The following is a 14607-nucleotide window of genomic DNA, read 5'->3' as shown; positions in this document are numbered from 1 at the left end:
AGAATTATAATGTAAGAGATGAATTGTGCTGTAATAATTGAATAAGTTGAAGGAATACTGTTTGTCTCTGAACAGGAAGAAGAAAAGTATGTTAATGTTGTTTGTAGGTATGCAGATCAATGTGCTAGCCAGAGTTAATAGGAAAAGGAACATTAGGGGCTCGTCTACATTGGCCCCTTTTCCGGAAGGGGCATGGTAATTTTTGAAATCGCAATAGGGAAATGCGCGGGGGATTTAAATATCCCCCGCGGCATTTAAATAAAAATGTCCGCCGCTTTTTTCCGGCTTTTAGAAAAGCCGGAAAAGAGCGTCTACACTGGCCCCGATCCTCCGGAAAAAGCGCCCTTTTCCGGAGGATCTTATTCCCACTTTGAAATGATTTTTGTATGTTTTCAGTTAATCTCTTGTTGTATCCAAAACTGTGCAAGACATGTCACAGACATGTCCCTCACCAGAGTGCTAATCTGATGATTTTATATATCACTGATGAACAGAGAGACAAAAAACAGTTAGTGTATGGAACCCAGTAATTGTTGGTCATAGGCGTGGTAGGAAGTAGGAATAAGATCCTCTGGAAAAGGGCGCTTTTTCCGGAGGATCGGGGCCAGTGTAGACGCTCTTTTCCGGCTTTTCTAAAAGCCGGAAAAAAGCGGCGGACATTTTTATTTAAATGCTGCGGGGGATATTTAAATCCCCCGCGCATTTCCCAATTGCTATTTCAAAAATTACCATGCTCCTTCCGGAAAAGGGGCCAATGTAGACGTAGCCTAGGTGTTAGGGAGAAAGCAATTGAGAACCAAGTAGATATGGACAGGAGATTGCTGTGTGCTTGATGTGGAAATGAAGATACTTAACTAAGTCTCACACTAATCATGTGAAGTTTTGCCCCTCCTTTTAATCCTGTTAACTTGACTTTTTTGACTGTATAAATCAAGGGGTTTGAACATTTTATGGGGCTCACATTTTCTGGATGCATTGTAGCAGAGCTTTGCTGAATAAACAGAGCGGTCTGACAAATCTGTGAGTCCTGTCTAACGTTGACAATGTTGTTCAAAGCTACCTCCCGCCCACAAACATACACGCTTTAAAAGTTGTGAGTTGTACCACTGTGGTTCGAAAAACCATAAAGCAGCATTTATTCCTATTCATGGTACATGAGCCTGTGGCCAGAGATGATGGTTTGTGTTACCAGTTGATGCACAAAAGACTGTTTATATCCACTCATGCAAACACTGCGTAACTTATATCTCATTCTCCCAGCACATCTAAGAAGTGCATGTGTTAGTTATGACTGCAGAGGTGATTTAGCTATTATTTGCAGAAATCAGAGTATGCTTATGTGGAACAAGCTTTTTCATGCCCAGGCTTGGATTAATATTGGGACTGATTTGTGGCCAGTATTAGGGATGTTAAAACTGCCTAAAATAGTTAACAGGTTAAATTATATGTTTAACCTGTTAACTATCAGCATGGGGATGCGGGGCTGTTCCGGCCCTGGCGCCACTATGGCCAGTGGAGGCTGTTCCAGTCGAGGTGCAGCCATATGTGGCAGGGACTGCTTCAACCTCCCCAGTCCACCATGGCTGGGGTCCTTTTGGACTAGCCACCGTGGCGGGGTGGGGGGCTGAGGGACTGCTCCTGCTAGCTGTGCTCTCTGGTTAACTGGTTACCCAGTAAGCATATCAGTAAAGTTAATGCTTAGTGGGTAACAGATTAACTGTTTAACTGTTTACATCCCTAGCCCGTATTGTACCAGCATTATGTGATAGCTAGTCAAATAACAGTACTAAGTCAATCTACAAACTGTGCAATTACTCTTTGAATTATTTATTGGAAACACAGATTTTTTTTGTAATCTATGACCAGCCCCAATGATAACTATTAAAGGATTTTAATGAAAAAATAGTCTTTTGAAGTGAAGCGTTTTGAAAATCACTGGCAAGGAGCTCATATCTACAATTGGACTGATTCCTACTGAACTTCCACTGCTTCTCTGCTTGGGCAATTGGATGTGTGTATGAATGAGTCCTCTGAATGCAAGTTGCCCCCAGTGTGTGAATGCAAAATTTGCTTAGTAACTTATCCTGATTTTGTTTTGATTCTTTAATAGGATTTTCCTGAAGCAATTGTGGGCACTAAAATCATAACTACCTATCATAACTTCTGGAGTCAGATTGCCTGATTTTCCTCCTCTTTACATTGGTTTTGTATCAGTGTAATGTCATTGAATTCTGTGTAGTTGCTCCTGATTTCAATGTCAGTGAGGAAACCCTGATCCTACATATGTAAATCAAAGAAAGAATACTGCCACATCTTCAAAGAATAGTAATAATAACAGACCATGCTGCTTCTGAATGGCATTAAAACCAGTCTCTGTGCTGGTGAGCCTAAAAACAAGTCTGGCCATGAATGAGTCTGGGGCACAAGTAAAGATGTGTTAATGTGATAAGGAATTACATAAGTTAAAGTTGTTGTTCAACTACATCAGCCATGACACTGTTAACACTTTTTAAATAAATACAAATAAACTGTGTCTGCCAAATACAAATGATAAAGTCATGGGTGGCACGTATCCTAGGCAAAGGAAGGCATTGCTTTCTCAAACTGCCTCACCTGGTCTCACCCATGCTCCATTGGAGTCCCCCAGGCCCACTGCTCCAGGCTGCTGTTGTGATACCAGAGGCAGGGGCAGGCAAATGGGGGGCTGCACCACCTGTCTTCCCAGTGTTAGGGCCTTTCTGGCCATCCAGTGCTCAGGCTGGCAGCTCAACTGCAGGAAAGGCCTTGCTGGTCAGGGGTGCAAGCAGCGTAGCCTCAGGCCTGTGCCATGCGTGATGGCCAGCACTCTGGAGCTCCAGAGCTGGGACAGGCTGGGGTCATGCTGCTCATCAAATCGCTGGAGTTAATGTGTCTACAGATGGAGCGGGCGTCTTGTCTGCACAGCTCCATGAAGCTTTCACATAGGAACTCTTCAATCCTTCTCACAAGAGTTTTGGGAGGCCTGCCTTATTCTGTCCTCCACGATAGGACACTTTTCCACACCAAGCCACCAGTAAGTGGTCTGGTGTCTCACAGACTCATAGACTTTGAGGTCAGAAGGGACCATTATGATCATCTAGTCTGACCCCCTGCACAGTGCAGGCCACAAAATCTCACCCACCCCTCCTAGAATAATCATCTCACCTATATCTCAGATATTGAAGCCTTCAAATACTTTGAAGACCCCAAGATGCAGAGAATCCTCCAGCTGTGATCTGTACCCCATGCTACAGAGGAAAATGAAAAACCTCCAGGGCCTCTGCCAATCTACCATGGAGGAAAATTCCTTCCCGACCCCAAATATGGCGATCAGCTAAACCCTGAGCATGTGGGCAAGACTCACCAGCCAGACACCCAGAAAGTTCTCTATAGTAACTCCTATCATCCCTCCATTGACCTATTTCCCACTGATAATGAATGGTCAATTAGTTACCAAGATCATGTTATCTCATCAAACCATCCCCTTCATAATCCCATCTAGTTTAATCTTGAAACCAGATAGATCTTTTGCCCCCACTACTTCCCTTGGAAGGCCGTTCCAGAACTTCACTCCTCTAATGGTTAGAAACCTTCGTCTAATCTCAAGTCTAAACTTCCTACTAGACAGCTTATATCCATTTGTTCTTGTGTCCACATTGGTTTTTAGCTTAAATAATTCCTTTCCCTCCCTGGTATTTATCCCTCTAATATATTTAAAGAGTGCAATCATGTCACCCCTCAGCCTTCTTTTGGTTAAGGTAAACAAGCCAAGCTCCTTGAGTCTCCTTTCATAAGACAGGTTTTCCATTCCTCGGATCATCCTAGTGGCCCTTCTTTGTATCTGTTCCAGTTTGAATTCATCCTTCTTAAACATGGGAGACGAGAACTGCACACAGTATTCCAATGCCTTGTATAATGGCACTAACACCTCCTTATCCCTACTGGAAATACCTCGCTTAATACACCCCAAGACCGTATTAGCCTTTTTCACGGCCATGTCACAATGGCGGCTCATAGTCATCCTATAATCAACCAGGACTCCGAGGTCCTTCTCCTCCTCCGTTACTTTCAACTGATGTGTCCCCAGCTTATAACTAAAATTCTTGTTATTAATCCCTAAATGCATAACCTTACACTTCTCACTATTAAATTTCATCCTATTGCTATCACTCCAATTTACAAGATCATCCAGATCTTCCTGTATGATATCCCGATCCTTTTCTGAATTGGCAATAGCTCCCAACTTTGTGTCATCCGCAACTTTTATCAGGACACTTCCACTTTTGGTGCCAAAATCAGCAATAAAAAGATTAAATAAAATTGGCCCCAAAACTGATCCCTGAGGAACTCCGCTAGTAACCTTCCTCCAACCTGACAGTTCACCTTTCAATATTACCCGCTGTAGTCTTCCCTTTAACCAGTTGCTTATCCATCTCTCAATTTTCATATTAATCTCTATCTTTTCCAATTTAACCAATAATTCCCCATGTGGTACTGTATCAAATGCTTTACTAAATTCGAGGTATTCGATCCACTGCATTTCCTTTATCTAAAATAATCTGTTACTTTCTCAAAAAAGGAGATCAGGTTGGTTTGGCACGATCTACCTTTTGTAAAACCATGTTGTAATTGGTCCCAATTTCCATTAGCCTCAATGTATCTAATTACTTTCTCCTTCAACATTTTTTCCAAGATCTTGCAGACTACAGATGTCAAACTAACAGGCCTATAGTTACCCGGGTCGCTTTTTTTCCCTTTCTTAAAAATAGGCACTATATTAGCAATTCTCCAGTCAAATGGTACAACCCCTGAGTTTAGAGATTTATTAAAAATTTTTGCTAATGGACTTGCAATTTCATGTGCCAGTTCCTTTAATATTCTTGGATGAAGATTATCTGGGCCCCCCGATTTACTCCCATTAAGCTGTTCAAGTTTGGCTTCTACCTCGGATATGGTGATATCTACCTCCACATCCTTAGTCCCATTTGTTATGTTACCATTATCCCTAAGCTCTTCATTAGCCTCATTAAAGACTGAAGCAAAGTATTTGTTTAGATATTGGGCCATTCCTAGATTATCCTTAACCTCCACTCCATCCTTAGTAATTAGCGGTCCTACTTCTTCTTTTTTTTTTTCCTATTTAAATGACTATAAAACCTTTTACTATTGGTTTTAATTCCCTTTGCAAGGTCCAACTCTACCTGACTTTTAGCCTCTCACTTTGTCCCTACATGCTCTAACCTCAATAAGGTAGCTTTTTTTACTGATCCCTCCCATTTTCCACTCCTTATATGCTTTCTGCTTTTTCTTAATCACCTCTCTGAGATTCTTGCTCATCCAGCTTGGACTAACACACCTGCCTATAAATTTTTTCCCTTTTCTTGGGATACAGGCTTCCGACAGCTTCTGCAACTTTAACTTAAAATAATTCCAGGCCTCCTCCACCTTCCTCCACCTCAAGATCCATAATTTCTTTAGTCCAATCAACTTCCCTAACTAATTTCCTTAATTTATTAAAGTTAGCCCTTTTGAAATCAAAACCCTAGTCGCAGATTTATTTTTGTTTATCCTTCCATTTAATTTGAACTGAATTAGCTCATGATCACTCGAGCCAAGGTTGTCCCCTACAACCATTTCATCTATGAGGTCCTCGCTACTCACCAAAACCAAATCTAAAATAGCATCCCCCCCTTGTTGGTTCAGCAACTACTTGATGAAGGAATTCATCAGCTATCACATCTAGGAAAATCTGAGCCCTATTATTATTACTAGCACTTGTTCTCCAGTCTATATCTGGAAAGTTGAAATCTCCCATGATTACACAGTTTCCATGAGTATTTACTTCATTAAAAACTTTAAAGAGGTCTCTATCCATATCCAAATTGGATCTTGGTGGTCTATAACATACCCCAAGCACTATCCCAGGGGAGGATCTGATAGTTTTCTTTCCCAATGTGATTTTTGCCCAAACAGACTCTGTCTTCTCCATTCCATCACTTTTTATTTCTTTACAATCTACCTTATCTTTGATATACAATGCGACTCCACCACCTTTACCCTTATTTCTGTCTTTCCTAAACAGCACATACCCTTCAATACCTGTACTCCAGTCATGCCTAGTATTCCGCCATGTTTCTGTTATTCCTATTGTAACAGGGCAGCTGCCCTGTACTGGCCCCTTAAGAGCCAAACTCCAGCCTAGAGCAGGCCCGGGGAGTTCAGCCCAGCTGGGCGGCGTTGGCCAATTAAGGCCCAGCTGGGGGCTATAAAAGGGCAGGGCTGCTTCAGCCAAGCAGTGTGAGCCTGGCTGCCGAGGGAGCAGGACGCTCTCTGGAGCTAGGGCAGGGCTAGAGAGTCAGGCTGGGCCAGGGTGCTTGGACAGCCACCCGGCCAGCCTGCTAGGCCTACGGCAAGGCCTGCCGGAGAGACACCAAACCCCCGGAAGGGGGGCTCAGAGCGAGTGACTTGGGCACTGCCGGAGGGCAGTGTGGCGAAGAGAGCAACGTGACCGGAAGATTCCAGAGGGGAAACGCCACGTGAGTGGAGGCCTGTGCGGGCGGAATGGACTGATTCCGGGGACAGACGACGGACCCCCGCTACGGTGGTGAGTGACCCCCTCACAGATGGTGGAGAATGTGGGCACCTGAAGATACGCGATCCCGGCCCTGACGTAAGGGCTCCGCGTGTGCCTCAGTGGACCCTAACAAAAAAAAAAGAGAAAAAAAAAAAAAAACCACGCAAAGAGAGAAGTTTGCGGGGTTCCCTCCTCCCCTCTCGGCGAGCTCGAGCGTGAGGGCCATGGAGGGAGAGGCAATGCCCGAAGGACTGACTAAGGTGCGACCGCCGCCAGTGAAGCTGCGAGCCCAACGATTGGCGGCGCAGCTCCTACAACAGCAGAGGCTGGTACAGCAGCTGGATGCCCAGTACCGCCAGGCTCTACAGGAGGTGGCGGAGCAGGACCAGGCCGGTATGGGGGCCGCCCCGACTCCACCGGCTAGCTCCCCATCCCTGACCACGCGGGAACCCGCAGGGGACCCCGCGGTGTTTGCCCTCCTTGACTCAGGATGCAGCCAGACGCTTATCCGCCCCGATGCCCTGCCTGACACCGCGGCGCCCGAGGGGGAGATGCAGCTGCGGTGCGTCCATGGGAATGTGAAGACCTACCCTCAGGTCCAGCTCCCCTTGAGGGTGCGGGGAGTCACCCGAATGATGCGAGTGGGCGTGGTGCCGCACCTACCATACCCTATGGTGCTGGGTCGCGACTGGCCAGGTCTTACAGCTCTCATTACCGACTCACCAGCGCCGACCGAGCCCCATGTGGAACTCCTAGGGGAGGAGCTCCAGGCAGACCGACCACAGGGGTCGCTCGGCCGGGAAGGCCCCTCCAAGCGCGACACATCTGACCCGGCCGACCCAGGGCGCTCAGACAAGGAGGACGGGCCGATTGCACTGGACTCGGCGGATTTTCCCCGCGACCAGCGGGAGGATCCCACCCTGCGGGAGGCCTACGTCCAGCTTGCTTGTGTGGATGGGACGGTGGTGGATCCACAGAGGGCGGCACACTGGCCCCGGTTTGAGCTACGAGCCGACCGGCTCTACCGGGTCGGGCGGAACCCGCAGACGCAGGAAGAAGAGGCCCAGTTGTTGGTACCCCGGGTCCATCGACGAACCGTGCTGAGGTTGGCGCACGACCTTCCAGCTGCCGGGCACCTCGGGCATGAGAAGACCCTGGCCCGAGTCTTGGCCCGCTTCTTCTGGCCCGGGGTGTACAAAGAGGTCAAAGACTATTGCCAGTCATGTCCAGCCTGCCAGCTCGCCGCAGCCCCCGGGGTGCCGAAGGCTCCCCTCGTCCCTTTGCCCGTGGTAGGGACCCCCTTCGAAAGGATTGCCTTGGACATAGTGGGGCCCTTTCCGCGGAGCGCGGCTGGATTTCGATATATTTTAACGATCATGGACTATGCAACCCGGTTCCCCGAGGCCATCCCCCTTCGAAACACCCGGGCCCGCACAATCGCGAATGAGTTGGTTCGGATTTTTGCCTGGGTGGGGCTACCTCGGGAATTACTGACAGACCAAGGAACGAACTTTACGTCCCGATTGCTGCGTCAGGTCTGCGACATCCTGGGCATTCATAAGCTGCAAACTTCTGTCTACCACCCCCAAACCGACGGGCTGGTCGAGCGGTTCAACCGCACCCTGAAGGGGATGCTGAGAAGATTTCCACCGGCGGACATGAAGCACTGGGACCAGCTCATCCCTCTGCTCTTGATGGCGGTGCGGGAGGTGCCACAGGCCTCCACGCGATTTTCCCCCTTCGAGCTCCTGTACGGCAGACGACCTCGGGGCGTCCTCGATCTGGTCAGAGAGGCCTGGGAACGGACCCCCTCCTCCTCGGTCGGGCTTCTGCAGTACGTACTCCGGCTTCAGGAGAGACTCACGCAGGTGGGGGCCTTGGCTCAAGAAAACATACAGGCGGCCCAGGAAGCGCAGGAGCGAGCGTATAACCGGGGGGCCCAGGAAAGAGTGTTTGAACCCGGGGATCGGGTGTTGCTGTTACTCCCCTCAGAGGAGTCAAAATTGCTGGCCCGCTGGCAGGGGCCATATGAGGTCTCCCGACGAGTGGGCCCGGTCACCTATGAAATTCATCAGCCAGACCGGCGAAGGAAAAACCAAATATACCACGTGAACCTCCTCAAACCTTGGCGAGGGCGAGAAGGCATGTTGGTCGCGCCCTACCCGTCGGAGCCCGTGTTAGGTCCTAGGGTCCCTGACGCCAAGGAGGAGGAGATACCCCAGCTCGCGGATACCCTGTCTAAGGACCAACGGCGGGTAGCCCAGGTGCTCATCGAAACGTTCACCAGGACCTTTACTTCGCATCCGGGCTGAACCTCGGTGATAACGCACACCATCCGAACCCCGCCCGGGCAGGTTGTTCGCGAGGGAAACCGACCTCTTCCCCGACGGATGCGCGACGTCGTGGAACAAGAGGTTCGCACCATGTTGGAGCTGGGAGTGATCGAGCGATCCAGAAGCGAGTGGAGGAGCCCAGTCGTGTTGGTCCCTAAGCCAGATGGAAGCATTAGATTTTTGCATCGACTTTCGAAAGGTGAACGCGATATCGAAGTTTGACGCCTATCCGATGCCCCGGACGGATGAACTGCTGGAGCGCCTGGGAAAAGCCAAGTTCATAACAACCCTCGACTTGACCAAGGGCTATTGGCAGATCCCGCTGGATCGGGAGTCCCAGGAGAAGACAGCTTTCACCACCCCGTCCGGGCTCTTCCACTTCGTGCGCATGCCATTCGGCCTCCATGGGGCACCCGCCACCTTTCAGCGGATGATGGCTCGCCTGCTCGCCCCTCATCTGAAATATGCCGCAGCTTACCTGGATGACGTGGTCATCTATGGTCGCGACTGGGAGGACCACATAAACCAAGTGGCGGCCGTGTTACGGACGCTCCGCTCCGCGGGTCTCACGGTCAACCCCAAAAAGTGTAAAATCGGCGCGCAAGAGACCACCTATCTGGGTTATCGTTTGGGGCGTGGGCTAGTCCAGCCCCTGGTGGGGAAGGTAGAGGCCATACGAAATTACCCCACACCGACCACGAAAAGGAAGGTCCGACAATTTCTGGGACTGGCGGGGTATTACCGCCGATTTGTCCCCCAATTTGCTAGCATAGCGGCGCCACTCACCTCTCTGCTCACAAAGGACAAACCTCAGAGAGTGAGGTGGGACACAGAGTGTGACTCGGCCTTTCAACAACTTAAAGAAGTCCTGTGTAGCGAGCCCGTTTTACTTAGCCCAGACTTCGATAAACCTTTTTGTCTACAGACAGACGCCTCCGCCACTGGGCTGGGCGCCGTACTCTCCCAGGAGGTCGATGGAGAAGAGCATCCGGTGGTCTTTATCAGCCGTAAGCTGTTTCCCCGAGAACGCCAGTACTCCGTAATAGAAAGAGAGGCCCTGGCGATCAAATGGGCGGTTGAAGCCCTAAGGTACTACCTGCTAGGGGGTGAGTTTACGCTATGGACAGACCATGCCCCGCTAAAGTGGCTACACACTATGCGGGACACCAATAGCCGCCTCATGAGGTGGTATTTAGCCCTTCAACCCTATGTGTTCTCCATACGCCACAGGGCAGGCAAGGCTAACGCCAATGCGGACGCATTGTCCCGCCTGGCCGAGGAGCCGGGATCCAATCCCGAGGTGGGGGACCTGGACTTGTGGGGGAGGGCAGGTAGCAGGGCGGACTGGCCGCCCACGGAAGGAGAAGAAGGAGGAACCCCTCAGGACGCCCGGGTGGGCAGAGGCGGACCCCACTCCGTCACCTGACCGGAACCCAGAGGGCGGGGCAAGGAGGTTAAGAGGACGGCGGGAGAGGGCAGTCAGGGCCCAGCCACTGGAGGAGCGGGAGGTAGACCCCGAACTCCTGCCTGGGGCGGCTGAGGCCCGGGCTGGGCTGCCCCCAGCTGAGTTCCTGGAGGCCGACCGAAACGCCCCCAGACGGGGCACGGAGACCTGGCCCAGACCAACGGCCGGAGCGCCCCTGGATCCCGAGGACGACCCCGATGGGCTGGACCAGCTAGATCCCCGATGGGTGCTGGAACGCCGCGGCCGACCCACCGGCGGGACCTCGCAGGACCCCACCTCGGACCCCTGGAGTGGGCCACCCGGACCCTACTAGGATGACTGGGACCGCGCGACAGCCCGACGAGCCCTCAGAGGAACAGGTACCCGGGAAGGGGGGGGAGAAGAAGGGGCCCAGGGATCGCTCAGGCGGGAGAGCCGCCACGGCCAGCAAGGCCCGGACTGAGCCAATCGCAGCGACGCGGCTGCACTCAGGGTCCCTGGGCCGGGGCGCAGTGAGACGGGTGGGCCTGCGCCCCCTCCGCCCCCCCCCCTCGCCCCCGGCCGGGCCGTCCCGGGTTCACTCCGGGAGGAGGACTTGATATGGACACGCCTGGAACTGTGGCCCCGCCTCATAGCGAGATGGGGGCTGGGGCTTGTGGAACAGGGCAGGCAGCAGGGAAACCCCCCCCCCCCCGGGAGATATTTAAGGGGGAGGGTGTGTAACAGGGCAGCTGCCCTGTACTGGCCCCTTAAGAGCCAAACTCCAGCCTAGAGCAGGCCCGGGGAGTTCAGCCCAGCTGGGCGGCGTTGGCCAATTAAGGCCCAGCTGGGGGCTATAAAAGGGCAGGGCTGCTTCAGCCAAGCAGTGTGAGCCTGGCTGCCGAGGGAGCAGGACGCTCTCTGGAGCTAGGGCAGGGCTAGAGAGTCAGGCTGGGCCAGGGCGCTTGGACAGCCAGCCAACCGGCCAGCCTGCTAGGCCTGCGGCAAGGCCTGCCGGAGAGACACCAAACCCCCGGAAGGGGGGCTCAGAGCGAGTGACTTGGGCACTGCCGGAGGGCAGTGTGGCGAAGAGAGCAACGCGACCAGAAGTTTCCAGAGGGGAAACGCCACGTGAGCGGAGGCCTGTGCGGGCGGAATGGACTGATTCCGGGGTCAGACGACGGACCCCCGCTACGGTGGTGAGTGACCCCCTCACACTATAATATCTGGTTTCACTTCCTGGACCAATAGCTCTAGTTCCTCCTTTTTGTTACCTAGGCTCCTCGCATTGGTGTACAAACATCTTAATCTTTGCTGTTTGGTCTCATTCACATTCTTTACCCAATTTGGCACGGACATTGTACCTCCAATATGACCTATTAGACTAGTATCCACCCTACCCTCTCTCATGTACATAATCCTACCCCCAGCTATATCCTTTCTTACTTCATTTTCCTCCCTCTCAGTGTTAAAATCTGGCATAGAGATTACCTGGATATCTCCCAACCGTCTTTCCCAAATTCCTAGTTTAAAGCTGTCTTAATCAGTTGAGCCAGCCTCCATCCTAGAAGTCTATTTCCCTCCCTACTTAGGTGAAGTCCATCCCGAGAGAACAGTCCTCTGTCCATAAATGCCTCCCAGTGACCATACATCCCAAAGCCCTCCTTATAGCACCACTGCCTAAGCCATCTATTGATCATCATAATCCTGTCACATCTTAGTTGCCCTTCTCTAGGAACAGGCAGAATCCCACTAAAGATCACCTCAGCCTCAATTTCCTTGAGCACCCTCCACAGCCTAGCATAGTCTCCCTTAATTCGTTCCAGCGAGAATCTAGCCGTATCATTTGTTCCTACATGAAGGATGATCAATGGATTCCTTCCTGCTCCCTTAATAATCCTCTTCAACCTCAGTTCCACATCTCGTATCTTAGCACCTGGCAGACAGCACACCCTTCTATTCTCTGGATCAGCTCTGGTTACAGGCCTATCTATTTTTCTCAATAAGGAGTCCCCAATCACATAGACCTGCCTTTTCCTAGTGACAGTGAAATTCTCTGGTCTATCTCTTGCTTCCTCTGGCTGCAAGTCCTTGCCATTCCTATTTTCCCTTGTAATCCTCTTTAGCCCATCCTGTATCCTCCTAATGCTCATTATTGGTGTTGTCTCCATTAACTCTTTCCCTTTATCTATTGGATTAGCCACTCTTCTCCAGAGTGGCTAAAGAATCCAGAGAATAGAAGGGTGTGCTGTCTGCCAGGTGCTAAGGTACGGGATGTGGAACTGAGGTTGAAGAGGATTATTAAGGGAGCAGGAAGGAATCCATTGATCATCCTTCATGTAGGAACAAATGATACGGCTAGATTCTCGCTGGAACGAATTAAGGGAGACTATGCTAGGCTGGGGAGGGTGCTCAAGGAAATTGAGCCTCAGGTGATCTTTAGTGGGATTCTGCCTGTTCCTAAAGAAGGGCAACTAAGATGTGACAGCCCCCACACTCACCGCCCAGCCCCCGCACCCCCAGCCCCCTCACTCACCACCCTGCTCAGACCCCGCACCCCCAGCCCCCTCACTCACCACCCTGCTCAGACCCCGCACCCCCAGCCCCCTCACTCACCACCCTGCCAGGACTCCGATTTTTGGTTTGGAAAATATGGTCACCGTATACATTGATGAAATCAGTTCAAATTTCAAAGAACAAAAATTTTTCTGGACAGAGACAGACACTGTGTGAATGTCCTGGATGAATGTTCAGAACAAGTTAGTTTCCCAATCCTGTCTCAAAACTGGGATTTTAAAGAACACAGTTAAGCCTTCAGTAGAGTTGTATTCTCAGTCATCCATAGGAAAGATACAAGATAGGCCCCTCCCCGTTTAGGAGTGTGTAGTGACAATAAAATACAGGACTATGTAGCACTTTAAAGATTAACAAGATGGTTTATTAGATGATGAGCTTTCGTGGGCCAGACCCACTTCCTCAGATCAAATAGTGGAAGAAAATAGTCACAACCATATATACCAAAGGGTACAATTTAAAAAAATGAACACATATGAAAAGGACAAATAAAATTTCAGAACAGAAGGGGGATGCGGGGTCTGAGCAGGGTGGTGAGTGAGGGGGCTGGGGGTGCGGGAAGGGGGGAAGTTAAATGTCTGTGAGCTAATGGTATTAGAGGTGATAATTGGGGAAGCTATCTTTGTAATGGGTAAGCTAGCTAGAGTCTTTGTTGAGACCCACGCGTAGAGTGTCGAATTTTAGCATGAATGACAGTTCAGAGGATTCCCTTTCAAGTGCGGATTTAAAAGGCTTCTGAAGCAGGATGCAGGTAATTAAGTCATTGAGACAACGTTCTTTCTGGTTGAAATGGCAAGAAACTGTTTTTTCTTTGTGATCCTGTCTAATATCTGTTTTGTGGGCATTGATCCTTTGAAGTGTCTGAGACGTTTGTCCAATGTACAAAGCAGACGGACACTTTCGGCACATGATAGCACAAATTATATCTCTGGATGAGCAGGAATATGTGTTCTTGATCTTATAACTCACTTGGTTAGGTCCAATAATGGTATCAGCAGAGTGAATATGTGGACAAAGCTGGCAACGGGGTTTGTTGCAAGGGAAGGTACCAGGGTTGGTATTAGTGTGGTATGTCCTGTGGTTGTTGGTAAGAATCATCTTGAGGTTAATGGTAGTTCAGAATAGGAAGCCTAATCCGAACTACCTAGTCCGTGCCGCGTGTAGCCGCAGGGCACGGAGTCCGCACTAGCGGACATTTAAAAATGGCGGCGCCCGGCAATATGCAAATGAAGCCTGGGAAATTCAAATCCTGGGCTTCATTTGCAACTCCGGTTGCCTACATTACCACCCTAGTTCGGACATACCCTATGAGTCTGTCTCCCAGAGCCTCTTGGAGTTTAGAATGCTGTTCCAGTATAGGCTGTAGTTTATTGATAATGTGTTGGACAGGTTTAAGTTGGGGGCTGTAGGTGATAAGTGGTGTTCTATTGTTGGTTTTCTTGGGTCTGTCTTGAAGTAGTTGGTTTCTAAGTATTCGTCTGGCTCTTTCAATTTGCTTTTTTATTTCTCCGGGTGGGTAGTTGAGGTTTATAAATGCTTGGTAGAGATCCTGAAGTTTCTGGTCTGTCAGTGGGATTAGAGCAGATGCGGTTGTATCGAACGGCTTGGCTATAGATGATGGATCATACGGTGTGTGCTGGATGGGAGCTGGAAGCATGTAGGTAACTGTATGAGTCAGTGGGTTT

The sequence above is a fragment of the Pelodiscus sinensis genome, chromosome 4, assembly GCF_049634645.1.
Source record: "Pelodiscus sinensis isolate JC-2024 chromosome 4, ASM4963464v1, whole genome shotgun sequence".
Classification (NCBI taxonomy): Eukaryota; Metazoa; Chordata; order Testudines; family Trionychidae; genus Pelodiscus; species Pelodiscus sinensis.
This window is presented reverse-complemented; position numbering follows the sequence as displayed.